We start from the raw sequence: 14,182 nt of genomic DNA on the forward strand, positions 1-14,182 counted from the left end.
GTTCATGGGGTCGCGATGGGTTGGACACGACTTCGCAACTAATAACAACCATTGCACATCTTTGTAAATTTGATAAAAGGAGGGGAATGTGACCTTTCTGCTATCTTTTGTCTATAATCTTTCTATGCATGATAGAAATCGCAGGCTGTCTTCTCCTGATCCAGGGAGATGTGCTAATGGGTGCAACTTGGATTAAACCAACCATTGTGGTAATATAAGTTATGGATTTGTAATCCCTTGGGCTTCATGCTGTCAACATCCCTCTCGAGAATCCAAATAAAATTCAAGGTTCATTCCGTTTCCGAAAATCGTTCTGTTTATTGAATACACTGCTTGGTTATGCTGAAGGAAACTAACTCTGAGGTTCCAACACCAAATTCATAGACTTAAACAATAGTTTCCCCAGCCAAACCCCCCAATGTCTCACATGTTCCATATTAACAAATTCACTTTGTTATGGGAACTGTCTGCTTCCAATCCACACTTTTGTTGGTGTCCTTGACAAGGCTTCAAGCTCTCACGGTCTTCATCTGAATTGAAGAAGTTTCATTTCCACATCTACCCACTTGAAAATAACACATAAACACATCCCTTAATCTAAAGGCAAGTTGAAATACAGAGGCAGGTAGCTGCCAAAGTTTCATCCTTGACACATGCATGGAAAGGAGGCAGGTATTGATGGAAGTCAACGGGATGGCTTTGTATTTGATGGCAGAACCTAAAAGCTTTCTTCAAGGTTTTGTGTTCCCACGCATTACTTTATTCTTTCTCAGACTAAGAGTCAGAGGTTGTTCTAGTCCAATATTTCTCAACCTTGGCAACTTTAAGCTGTATGGACATCAACTCCTAGAATTTCCCAGTCAGCATTGTTGAAGTCCACAGAGCTTAAACTTGCCAAGATTGAGAAATGCTTCTCTTAAGTATTTTTAATTAATGATTCTTTCTCCAGGAACTCAGTGGCATGATCTCATAAGAGGGACTCTTGGCTGGAATAGATAAGGTACTTGATTGTCATGAACAAGCAACTGCAGTTAAAATAATGAAGATGAATTTCTACAATAACAACACATTTAGTTCTTTACAGAGATGGGTGTTTCCTTTTTGTTGTAATGAACTGCCTGCGGTCCGTTTCTCAATCTGACTGGTTGCTTGTTAGTTCTTAACAAAATGGTCCTTTCCGGTCCCAGATTTCTTACCTTGCCAACTCAAACTCCCATGTCGACGTCGGTTGCCTACTTTTTTCTAGAGAGATGAACAGTTTGGGAAAAAATTGGGAAAAAAAGAACTGTTATTTTGCAATCCCTCAATCTTCAACCCAGGGATAGGCAACTAGGGCAATTTTGCCACCTGTGGACTTCAACTCCCAGCAATCCTGAGCCAATTGGCTCAGGAATGCTGGGAGTTGAAGTCCACAGGTCATATAATCTTGCCCTAGTTGCCTATTTCTCTGACCATTTCTCTATCAAAAGGCTTGGCCACAAACCAGGCAGTCCTCAACTTACGACTGCAACTGAAGGCGGAACTTCTGTTACTAAGTAAACATTTGTTAAGTGAGTTTTGTCCCATTTTACAACTTTTTCTTGCCACCGTTGTTGAGTGAATCGCTGTAGGTGGTAAATTCGTAACGCGAATTGTTAAGCGAATCTGGCTTTCCCCATTGACTTTGCTTGTGATCACATGACCCCAGGATACTGCAACCGTCATCAATGTGAGCCGGTTGCCAAGCATCTGAATTTTGATCATGTGACCACTTTTTCAGTGACGTAACTTTGAACGGTCACTGAATGAACTGTTGCAAGTCAAGGACTACCTGTAAAATATATATTAAAAAAATCCAAGGATTATGCATAAATTATAAGGTTCAGCGAGCATGTACACAACAGAGTGATTTATTTTACTTCGGTTTCGCTTCTCCTCCAAGCTTCAAAAGGGAAAGAGCGGCTGTGTTGATATGCATCGTTTCCCTATCCTAAGCTTTGGATGTTTAAAAGCACATGATTGTTGTGGAGCTTTCTCAGCTTGATTTCTTCCGCAGGCCGGCTTAATATGAAAGATCTAACAGGAGAGCGTTAGACATAGAACAGCCTGTACCCTGTGAGTCGAGAATGCAAAGCCTCCATGAAGTTAATATTTACCTAGCAAAAGTTACCGCTTCTTCAATAACAAGATTTCTAGGCCAGCTGAGGTAAGACGATTCTGCAGGAGTTACCTAACAGGTACTACCTCACTGGATCAGGAGCGTACGGGCAATATCTGCCAAGATATTGAAAAATGAGGCAGAAGAGAAATCTAGTTCCCCTGGTCACCGACCGGGTCCCTGGAGATCCCAGATGTGCAAGGCAGGGCTGGAGTTGGGAAAGGGGCTCCCGCAGGAAACAGGCAATTTAGAAGACACCGGATTCCCTGTGTTGGGGTCTCTTTGGATTGAGAACTTCTTTCCGGGGTCTTCAGCAGAAATCTTCTGATAACGTTCGCTACCTCATTCTTTTAACGACCTGATTTTTGCAAGTCGAGGTTTGGCCCGATGAAGGATTTGTACAAGCAAACCGCGTAGCAGTACAGGTGGTCCTTGACTTACAAACAGTTCATTTAGTGACCGTTTGAAGTTACAACAGCTCCCCCAAAAGCAACTTATGACCGTTTTTCACACAACCGTTGCAGCATCCCCGTGATCACATGATCAAAATTCAGGCGCTTGGCAACTGATTCATATTTGTGACGGTTGCCGTGTCCTGGGGTCACGTGATCGCCTTTTGCAACGGTCTGACAAGCGAAATCAATGGGGAAGCCAGATTCATTTATCGACCATGTTAGTAGCTGTCTAACAAGATGGAAACAATACGGCATGTAGCTGCCAAGTGATTCACTTAACAAAATGGTCATAAAACGGGGCAAAACTCACTTAACAACTGTCTCGCTTAGCAACAGAAATTTTGGGCTGGAGTGTGATCGTAACTCGAGGATTACCTGTTCTGTATTGATTTTGAACTATGGTGCCGGAGAAGACTCCTGCGAGTCCTCTGGACTGCAAGGCCATCAAACCGGTCAGTCCTAGAGGAGATCAACCCCGACTGCTCTTTAGAAGGCCAGATCCTGAAGTGGAAACTCAAGTCCTTTGGCCACCTAATGAGAAGGAAGGACTCACTGGAGAAGAGCCTGATGCTGGGAAAGATTGAGGGCAAGAGAAGAAGGGGACGACAGAGAATGAGGTGGCTGGATGGAGTCACTGAAGCAGTAGGCGTGAGCTTCAAGGGACTCCAGAAGATGGTAGAGGACAGGAAGGCCTGGAGGAATGTTGTCCATGGGGTCGCGATGGGTCGGACACGACTTCGCAACTAACAACAACAACAACAACAACAACAAAGCATGCTTACTGCGACAAAGGCTCCCAAATAGATGCTGTTTCCTGGCCAATACATTTCTCCCTTTTAAAGGTTGCTCCCAAAGGGTGGACTTGGGGATCCACGTACCAAAACAATTTAATCCCCAAAGTAATTTGTGCAGATTTTTTTAAAATAAAGATCACGCACATTTTGTGCTGATGTATAAAATGCTAGCTGACAATGTAAGGATCACTAGAGAATTGTAGTTTTTGGGGTGCCTCTTTTGTATCCCATCTTGGTCCATACGGCGAGAACGAACGGCCGTTGCAGCGGTTCGTTGCAGCGGTTCAGTTTGGCATTTCGGTAAACCTGATTTTGCAAATGCTGTTAATTAGAACTGCTTGACAAGGCTCCTCGTTGGGGGAGAGCCTCTGCTGTTATGTAGTTGGGTCTCTTCGTGTGCACAAGATCGCCCTGTCTCGGCTGTTCAAGGTCAGGTTAACAATTGCTTTGACTGCAATCCGATTTCAAAGTCATAAGCCGAGTTGGCACAGCTTTCAGCTTCTCATACCTTTCTCTTGAGAAATTTTTTGCTTATGTTAGCTAGAAGACATCCTGTAGAGAACAACACATACGTAGGAAGAGATCTTAACAGCCCAGGAAAATTGCAGGGAGTGAATCCCATAAAAATTGAATACAGAATAACAGAGCTGGAAAGGAACTCATTGTTTCTTGTCCTGCCCTCAAGTGCTTTGGAGAATCAGTCCCCCTCTTCTCTATGATAGGGGTCCCCAACCCCCGGGCCGTGGACCAGTACAGGTCCACAAAATGCCAGCAACTGGCCTGCACAAACAAGCACAGCCCCATCCGCGAGATGCAGGCAGCACACAAAACCACGCACCCTCTGGTCCGCGGAAAAACCCCTCTCCATGGAACCGGTCCCTGGTGCCCAAAAGTTTGGGGACCTCTGCTGTATGAGACCCCCCTCAAATGTTAGAAGAGTGCTATCATGTCACCCTAGTCCTTTTTTCATTTCCTTCAGACAGTGGTACACGTGTGCACGTCAACATGTACATATAACTACTTTAAAATCAAAAGTGGTAGTGTTGTTATTTACATATTGCAGGAAACTATTTTATGCCACGTAAGTCTTTTTCGGCTATTGCATTTTCAAGTGCTCTCCCCAATGACTAAAAACCTTTATCGAGATCATAAAACCGTGTGAAAAAGAGACAATCTGATCTCGGAGATCTTGAACAAAAATGCTGAAATCTCTTGGTTATTGGTACTCCAAATCTTCTAGGGCAGACATGTCAAACACAAGGCCCGGGGGCCGGATGCGGCCCGCGAAGTGGTTTCATGTGGCCCGCGAAGCCATCCTGGAAACAGTGAGGGAACGGCCCTCGCTGCCTTGGCCCTGGCCTAGGCCAGCCGGGAGCCAATGTACAATTTTCTGGTGGCCATCTATGCTGAAATGCATTCAGTCTTAGCTCCACAAGGCCGTCTGGAAACAGCGAGGGACCGGCCCCTGCTGTGTCGCCCCCGCCCCCTGGGTGCATGCTGGGGAGGTGTCACCCTTTGTGAGGAATGAAGAAATGCACCATCACCTGGAAGTAGCCAGCAACTGGCCCTCGCCTACTTCACATATCCGGCTTGATGGGCTCTGCCCTGGTCCCACCCCCTTCTGCCAGAGACCCTCAGATCTGTCCCACTCCTGCCCAGGCCCCCACAGGCACCCTTGACGCGAACGATATAGAGCTGGCCACGCCCACCCAGTAGGCCACACCCACTCCATCCACGTCCACCCAGTAGGCCGCCCCCCCGAGGGCAACCGCAATGCGGATGCGGCCCTCAATGACATTGAGTTTGACACCCCTGTTCTAGGGATCAACCGACGATAGCAAAGAAGACTCATCAAACCTGGGTTGTCAATGCTTGGTGTTGTGTTTCAGGAGGGTGACCCCTTTCCACTGCTTACTACTTGGAATATGAAAATTAGCAGTTTCTGCGTTTAGTTATGGACTCCCCTTTTTTCTTGGTAATGGAAGAAGATGCTTCAGTTTGTACGTTACCCAAAGTTAGCATCCTTCTTCCGGGTAAATGTCCTGGAACAGAGTATCCCTGTTCCTACATTTTTAAGGATGCCGCTAATTGCACACGAGGAAGCTTGCTTAACGCTGCTTTACTGATATGCCCACAAGCTCCGGCTGCTGTCACGTCTAACTCAGGAACAGTGGGTGGACTACGCCTCCAGAAATATGTTCAGCAGTTGTGTCTAGAAATCTGGACAGCAGGTTGTTGAAGCACTCTGCTTCACTTTCCCTAGTTCCAAGGGAGGGAGGGGGAGGGAGGGGGAGGGAGGGAGGGAGAAAGAGAGGGAGAGGGAGAGAGAGAGAGAGAGAGAGAGAGAGAGAGAGAGAGAGAGAGAGATTGTTCTCCTGCCCACATGAGAGTCTTTTTATGCTTGTTTACTTTCTGCTTTGGGTTGCTAAGTTGGCATGTGTGTTGTTGAGCTCTCTCCCGTCCTTCTTGCCTGTGCTTCCCAGCCCAGTCACGTGGGGAAGAACTGGAGAGAGATTTGGATGCATGCTTACTTTTTATTCACAAGTCAACGAGCTGATGTCTTGTTGGCCAAGCTTGGCACAGGACCTTGATTTTAAAGCCGACTTGTCATCGGCCAGCCATGCAGGAGTCACTTGGAGGCTGCCCATTGCCCAATTCTTGGCCTCGGCTCAGTTTTGTTTTTGTAACTGGTTGATGGTTCTGGTCATTCCCCCCATTGACTCTGCTCTCAGTTGAGCGCCCTTGAATTGGTAGTGGGTGCAATTATCTTTTTTCCCCCCGGCTTTTCTTCCCTCTGCATTTTTAAGAGACATACAGGTAGTCCTCGACTTACAACAATTCGTTTAGTGACCGTCAAAGTTACAACAACACTGGAGAGACATGCCTGCCCAGTTGGCCACATCCACCCAATGAGCCACACCCACCCGGCACCGTACGATACATAAGTGGGTTTTGGGTTGCAATTTGGGCACTCGGTCTCTAAAAGGTTTGCCATCACTGGTATAGGGTTTCCTGCCTGAGCAGGGGGTTGGATTAGATGACCTCCAAGGTCCCTTCCAACTTATTATTATTATTATTATTGTTGTTGTTGTTGTTGTTGTTGTTGTGCTGGGCTTGTTTTCATATACCCTGTTAAAGACTCTTATGCCCTCCGTTATAGTCCTGCAGAATCCACTCTCATTTATTTTTTATCTGTATCCCACCTTTGTTATTTTTAGTAATAAATCAAGGTGGCAAATATATCCCACACACCTTCCTCCTCCTATTTTCCCCACGACAACAGCCCTGTGAGGTGAGTTGGGCTGAGAGAGAGTAACTGGCTCAAAGTCACCCAGCTGGCGTTCATGGCTAAGGGGGGACTTGAACTCACCGTCTCCTGCTTTCTAGTCTAGTGCCTTAACCACGAAGCCAAACTGGCTCCTTTTTTCTTCTTCTTGACTTTCTGTTGCTGCAGTATAGAATGGAAATTGGAGAAGGGGAAAAATGCAGACAGTACTAGCTGTTGAAGAACTAATGGGGTGTTCAGGTTTGCGTTCATGCAATAGTAGAAATGACCACCGTTCATACAGACGCTGCCGTATGAGCTGATCACGCGATCTTCTTCTCGTTTCCTAACTGCTGGTTGTCGAGATGTTTGCTCATTGATTTATCCCTCCCGATTCTACAGTACCTGAAATGGGAATAAAGTTCCAGCTGGGAATCATAACTTAAAAGCACAAAAAAAATAAAAATAAAAACGAATGAATATAAATATTGCCAGCTCTGCAGCTGGATGCATCAACATGCTTTTCAAGAACTCACAGTAAAAGCCTTGCAGTTGTGTTTAAAGTTATCTGGTGAGAGTGTTATGGGTGCTTGCTCTTAAGTCAGGATGGACAACCTTTTGGGGTCAAAGGCACAACCACAACAATCCAAATTCAGCCTCCAAAAGCCTCTGTTCATACCCACTGCCAACTGAGCTCCAGTGCCCGCAGCAAATCAGCGAGGATTGAAGGGTGGATAATCCTCCTTGCGCTTTTCCAAAATGAGTTTGGATGACACAGGCACGCCCCATCTCAAATTTCACCCTGGAGATTTGAGCCAATTGGAGAAGGAGGATAAATTATTTCCTGGATAAAAGAACTTTTATCCTAACTAATCTTCCCCAGCCATAAACTCCCCAGCCATGCTGATGCTATGCATGATAAAATGCCAATTTTATAGCATGATAAAATGCCAATTTTCTTCCTTGGCCTCCAAGCTGGTGAAGTCGATCCTCCAGCAAAAGGCCACCAGGAGGCCTGAAATTCAGTGAGATGGGTGGGTGGGTGTGTCCAGCCTTGTCCTTCCATTATGTTTGCCCAGCGTTGGTGCAGATAGTTGGAAAATCTTGGGCGATCTTCTTGAAGCAACCTTCCTTTGTTACGTTCCTTACTTATGGTGTGGCAGAAGCTTCCGGTGTCTTCTCCTCTTTTCTGTCCGGATGGATGGGGAAACGGGGGATGTGGGAAGGAGGTGCTTCTCCTTAATTTCCTGCCTTAAATCACGTGGCTTTGGCCCGTTTCCATGGCGAAGGCAAGGGGGTGGGGTTGATGGGCGCTCTGGAGCAAGAACGTCTGGAAGACTTCAGTCTTTTCACTCTGTCCATAGTGTGGAACAAAGGAAATAGCACAGCTGGATCCTGACTCCTTGTCTCTCTCTTTCCCTTCCTGCTTGCTCTTCCCGGGGACGTGGATATGTAAGTCTTCTCCTCCATTCCAACATCTTCAGAACCTTTGGAGAGATGGAATTCCTTCGTGGGGCAGCAGTTCTGGAATGATGGGGGGGGTGTCCCTGTTTTGATCCACTGCTTTCTTCTGAATGTCAGTTTTATAGGGTCTCTTTTGAGCTTGGAGCAGTGGTGTGTATGCGTGCTTGTGTGCAAAGGGCTGGTGTTGGAAGCAGGCAAACCCCAGGTGGTCAGCTCCACCACCTGGAGGACACTGTCAAGCTGGATAGGTGGAAAGCTTTGTTATGCTGTACCTGGAGGGAATCACCCTGGCATTTGGGATGTACTATATGCAAATATATCTTCCCGGGTTTCTCTCAAATCCAGGTAAGGGCACAGGTGTCCATCCAGGGAGTCCTTGAATAGCAAAGAACTTGATCTATGTTTTTAAAACCAATCTTGGCATTTATTAACCTTTTTTAAAAACCCACTATCCATTGGATTCTAACAGGTTTTTCTCTCCATTTCTCCTTCACAGCAGCGGGGACAATATCTGCACCACTAAGAGTGGAAATCTCAACCTTTTTTTCAAAGTGTTCAGTTGCACAAGTTGCCCTCCTTTCAAAGGGCTTTCTTTTTTTCCCTCCCTTCCTCCCATGGGGTCAGGAGAAAACTTATTTCAGTTTTGTTATTTCTGATTTGCATTGATTTTTAAAACCCCGGTGACTGCTTAATTTCTGGTTTTTCTAAAATCGTGTTTTTTGTTTTCCTCCAGAGGCTGATAGACTGAGGATGATTTGATTTTTTTTTCTCATCAGTAGTAGATAGAGAAGATCAGATCACTCAGCCATGAAGTTTCCCTTATGAGATTTGTGTTTGATGGGGGAGACGAAATCCTGAGAGCAGACTAGTCTTTCCCATATCATAGATGGCCAATTTGGTCTAGTTGTGAAGGCACTAAAAACTGGGAGACAGTGAGCGCTAGTCCCACGTTAGGTGTGAAAGCTGGCTGGGTGACCTTAGGTCAGTCACATAATCTCCGCTCAACTCACTTCACAAGGTTGTTCTAGGGAAAAAAAATAAGAGGAGGAGAGAGCATTAGATATGCTCACTGCCTTTAATTGTTTATAACAATAATAAAAGGTGAGATGTAAATGAATAAAATGAATAAATAAATAAGTAAAAGCATGGTTTTTCATGTCCACGTATCCAACTCTTCCGTCTTGGTGGTGAGATACTTGAAATAAGATCTCGTCCATTGAATAGAGTCACGCAGTGATTTGAACCCAAGATTTATTCACATTACACTTCAGGGTGTAGTTTGTACGTGACAGTCCATCGCATCCCCCACTGGTTCTTCTAATTTTTACACATATGATATAATTTTATTAAAAGCTTTAAAAATAAAGGTAAATGCAAATACAGAGCAAGGAAAGGGGAAAAAAAAGAGGATTCTGAGAGCTAAAAGTCCAAGTAAGAAAGTAAAAAAATAAAAAGGAAATAGAAGGGAAAGGAAACGGTGCAGAGTGGCTTCTGATCTTTACAGGACAATCTTAAATTTACCTCTTTAAGGTTGCATCATGACTCTTTTTCTTTCTGTAATCTATCCTGTCTTAAACCATAAGCTCATTTTTTTCCCTGAAAAAAGAGGATTCCAGTCAGCTATTTATCTTTTGTCTAATCAAACCCATCCTCGGTTCTCATAGAAACCGTTATTGCCTTTGTCCTGAACTGGAGGAAGGAAATATAATGCACAATGGCGATAGGACGGAACGTATTTCTGAAGGCAGAAAACCTCTGGCCGCAAGAAAAATTAGCACAACACCGGGAGAATTAGGGAAGAGGATGCTGGATCCGCTATTTTTTTTCAGGTCAAGGAAAATCCAACTTTTGATATGTCAGCATTTAGAGCTTTCAGGCTCCTTGCTGTGGTTTCAAGAAGCATGCATTAGTCCTCTTGATAAGTGTAGACATCAGCCATTTCGTTCTGCTATAAATCCTGGATCAGCCATCAAGTGTCATTGGGGCATGCTAATTTAGACTTGGAGGGCAGGGTCTTCATCCTGTAAACATGTCATATGGGAAGTAGGGACATGGTAAAGCGGTTCCTGGTTTTGAAAGGAACTTGGGGGATCAACTTACCGAGATCCTCAGTTTGAATTTATGCTTAAAGACGTGAGTTGGCAACTTTAAGTGGAAGACAGAGTCTCTGTGTCTAGTGCATTTCTCACTGATACAGCAGAAAGTTCTTGGGTCTTTCACTCCTGGAGAGATACAAGACTTTCAGCTTCTGCATTTACCATCCTTACCGCATGCTTCCAGATATAGCCTTCGAAAAATAATTTCTTGCCACAGGTCTTTGGATAGGAGGAGAAATGAGATAAGTTCTTGTGATATTATAGATATTTGCTTGCCGGTACTGAAACTTGTCTTAATGTGCTGGGTTTGTGTATATATATATACGCAGGTCTTGACGTATTCGGGTCTTTTCCCGTGTAAGATTGAGAGTATCTTGGCGACGTTTCGACGAGGTCCCACTCGTCATCTTCAGGCTGGGGTCTTCGGCTTCATGCTTGTGCGAGTAAAGTGTGATCGGAGCTGCCGTCTCTCTATAAATATTGGTGGGGGTGTATGGAGTGCTGGCTTAGTTAGATTATATATATATAATCACCTTTTGAGATCTTCGGATAAGCCAAGTCAGTGAGGAAGCCAGATCACGTGACCCTGGGACACCGCCGCCGTCATAAATAGGAGTCAGTTGCCAAGCGCCTGAATGTTGATCACATGACCATGGGGAGGCTGTGTGAAAAATGGTCATAACTAAGTCCCTATTTTCAGAGCTGTTGTAACTTTGAACAGTCACGAAACAAACTGTTGTAAGTCGAGGATTACCTGCGCAAGCTTCCTTAGCGACTTCGTTGACTGTGTAGCTTTATTCTAACTTTCTCCAGCCCTGGGGATCCCCTTCAACTTCCAAAAATCTGGCCACGGCTAGGTTAGTTCGGAATTCTGGGAACTGAGGTCTGCACCCATCTGAAGTAGCCCACGAGCAAGGCTGGGATAGTTGATAACGAACCAATTAAATAAAGCTGCATCTCAGTTGAGCTGGCAGTGTAAAAGATACAGTGAGGCCATTGAGGACGGAGCCTCCCCATCTGATTGAAAGGAAGGGCCAGCATTTCTAATTGCAGCCTGGCCCATGGGCTTAGTTCCACTTTTTCTTCGCTTTTTGCAGTTTCTGATTTGTGGTGGGAATTAAGATAATAGGCCAGGCTTTGTTCTTCGCTGGACTCATTTCTCCCCCCCCCCCCTCCAGTCTCTGCCTGCCAAGAAGACAGCTGTGGGGGGAAGTTGAAAGTTGGTTTGTCTAAACAAATTTCTGTTTCCTGCTCCTAAACATTAACCAGTTTGCTCCTGAGGGATGGCTCTGCCTTTTAGGCTGGTTACAAAATGGAGGGACTTGTTGGAGAAGGGTAAACGGGTTAGCCCAGGGGTAGCCAACCTTGGCTCTTTTATGACTCGTGGACTTCAACTCCCAGAATTCCTGAGCCAGCCTGGCTCAGCTTGGAAACCTCTCCCTTTCCCCTCAGCATGGCTGGCTGAGGAATTCTGGGAGTTGAAGTCCACGAGTCATAAAAGAACCAAGGTTGCCTCCCCTGGCCCAAATGCCTGAATTTTGATCACGTGACTGTGAGGAAAAATATTTAAATATCTAAACCAGGGGTCTTCAAACTTGGCTCTTTTATGACTCGTGGACTTCAACTCCCAGAATTCCTGAGCCAGCGTGGCTCAGCTTGGAAACCTCTCCCTTTCCCCTCAGCATGGCTGGCTCAGGAATTCTGGGAGTTGAGGTCCACGAGTCATAAAAGAGCCAAGGTTGCCTACCCCTGGGCGTTAGCCCAATGGATCTCTTGTCAAAGTTGTTAGTAAAGAAATGACAAATGTTGTTGGTTGGTTTACCTGGCTTTTGATGAAGATAGATCTGGGGGGTGGGTGGAGAAACAGGAAAGCAAATGTCCTACGAAAGCAACTCCTTCAGCGAAATAGTACTATTCCTTTACTAAATGCATTGATTGCCTTGATCCCGTGCTCATTTTCTCACCCAGGAAGATGTTTTCTCTGTTTTTTTGTCTTATAAAGGTAGTCCTCGACTTACAAAGTTCATTTAGTGACCGTTCAGAGTTACAACAGCACTGAAAAAAGTGACTTACGACCCTTTTTCAGAGTTACGACCTTTGCAGCAGCCCCCCCCGATCATGTGATCAAAATTCAGATACTTGGCAACGGGTTTGTATTTATGACGGTCGCAACGTCACAGGATCACGGGATCCGCTTTTGCGACCTTCTGACAAGCAAAGTCAATGGGCGAGGCCAGATTTGAGGAACAGCCATGTGATTCATTTAACAACGATTCACTTAATTGGGGCCAAAAAAGATTGTAGAATTAGCCAGGAAATCCTGGTCCCAATTGTGAGCATAAGTCAATGGAAGCTTTTCAGAATAAATGCAAATCCAAAAAGGGAAACGAATTCAGGAAACTCTGCTTCTTTCTTACTGGAGTCATAACCATGCACTGATTTATACTGCATCACATTGTGTATGTTGGCTTCTGCAATTCTTCATTATTTAAATAAATAAAACTCACCTTGCAGGCAGAAAGGTAGCATATAACAGGGAGGCTGATCCAACACGAGGCCTCCTTTCTTGTGGTGTGGTCTGCAAAACATTCCCCCCATCTAGAAAGTTTGCAGATCAGGAGAGCCATTCTAAAGCTGCCTGATGGCTGTTTTTTGTTTTATTTTGTTACTTTTGTTACATTGCACTGAACAACTTTCCACTGATTTTGGATAAAAAAATGGAAACCTTTTGCGTTTATTTTTGTATGAACTTTATTTACATGGTTCACGGGAAATTCAGCCTAAGGGGTTTGGTTTACACAATTATTTACACAGGATTAGCCCAAGAAGTGCGTCAATATTTTAAGTTTGTTTGATAACTTTGCTAATTGAAATACACACAGAAACAAGGAGACGCTGCAGATGTTAATGGCTGTTGCTTGTGGAATCAACAGACATTTCACTCAATTTGGGGAGGCCGCAGTTTAACAGGGAACCACGCTGCATGGGTGTAACTAACTGTCTTGTGTTTTATGGAAGTTGCCATCTGTTTTACTTCTGGCTTTTTGCAAAGGCTGATTTTAAATACTCTTTGAACCTGAAGTCTTTTTCTTCTTCTCTTCCCCTCCCCCTCTTTTAATGGGAGGTTTGAGAATAATTAGACTGCAGTCAGATCTTGAGCTTTCAATACCAAACAGTACCACCACGGTTGATTATACAGAAGAGCCACGTGGATTCCACCAATTGACAGCCTAATGAGGTGATAGAATTGTGGCAGCGCTCTTGGGAAGCTGTTCCAGAATTGGAGCTGACTGCTTTTGGAGTCCAGGAAGCTAGTCAGGAAAGAAGAGGCTTAGTGTGCTTCTGGGCGAGTAACAGAATGACAGAGTTGGAAGGAATCTTGGAGGTCATCTAGCCCAACCCTCTGGTCAAGCAGGAGTCCATATACCAGGGGTCTTCAAACTTGGCCCTTTTATGACTTGTGGACTTCCTACTCCCAGGCATGCTGGCTGAGGAATTCTGGGAGTTGAAGTCCACAAGTCATAAAAGGGCCAAGTTTGAAGACCCCTGCCCTGTACCATTTCAGAAAAGTGGCTGTCCAGTCTTTTCTTAGAAGCCTCCAGTGATGGAACACCCGCAACTTCTGAAGGCAAGCTGTTCCATTGGTTGATTGTTCTCATGGTCAGGAAATTTCTCCTTATTTCTAGGTTGAATCTCTCCTTGATCAGTTTCCATCCATTGCTTCTTGTCTGGCCTTCAGGTGCTTTGGAGAATAGCTTGACTCCCTCTTCTTTGTGGCAGCCCCTCAAATATTGGAACACTGCTATAATGACACCCCTAGTCCTTCTTTTCAACATCTGCTTTGCATACAGAGGATCCAAGAATTCAGTCCCATGCCTAAAATGTAAGATCTCCTACTGTACCTCTTGTTTGCTTTACAACTTCTTCCCTCCATAGGAGAAACTGGCATTTAACCGAGGTTAAAGCGGCCT

The sequence above is a fragment of the Protobothrops mucrosquamatus genome, unplaced genomic scaffold (assembly GCF_001527695.2).
Source record: "Protobothrops mucrosquamatus isolate PMUCROS unplaced genomic scaffold, P.Mucros_1.0 scaffold605, whole genome shotgun sequence".
Lineage (NCBI taxonomy): Eukaryota > Metazoa > Chordata > Lepidosauria > Squamata > Viperidae > Protobothrops > Protobothrops mucrosquamatus.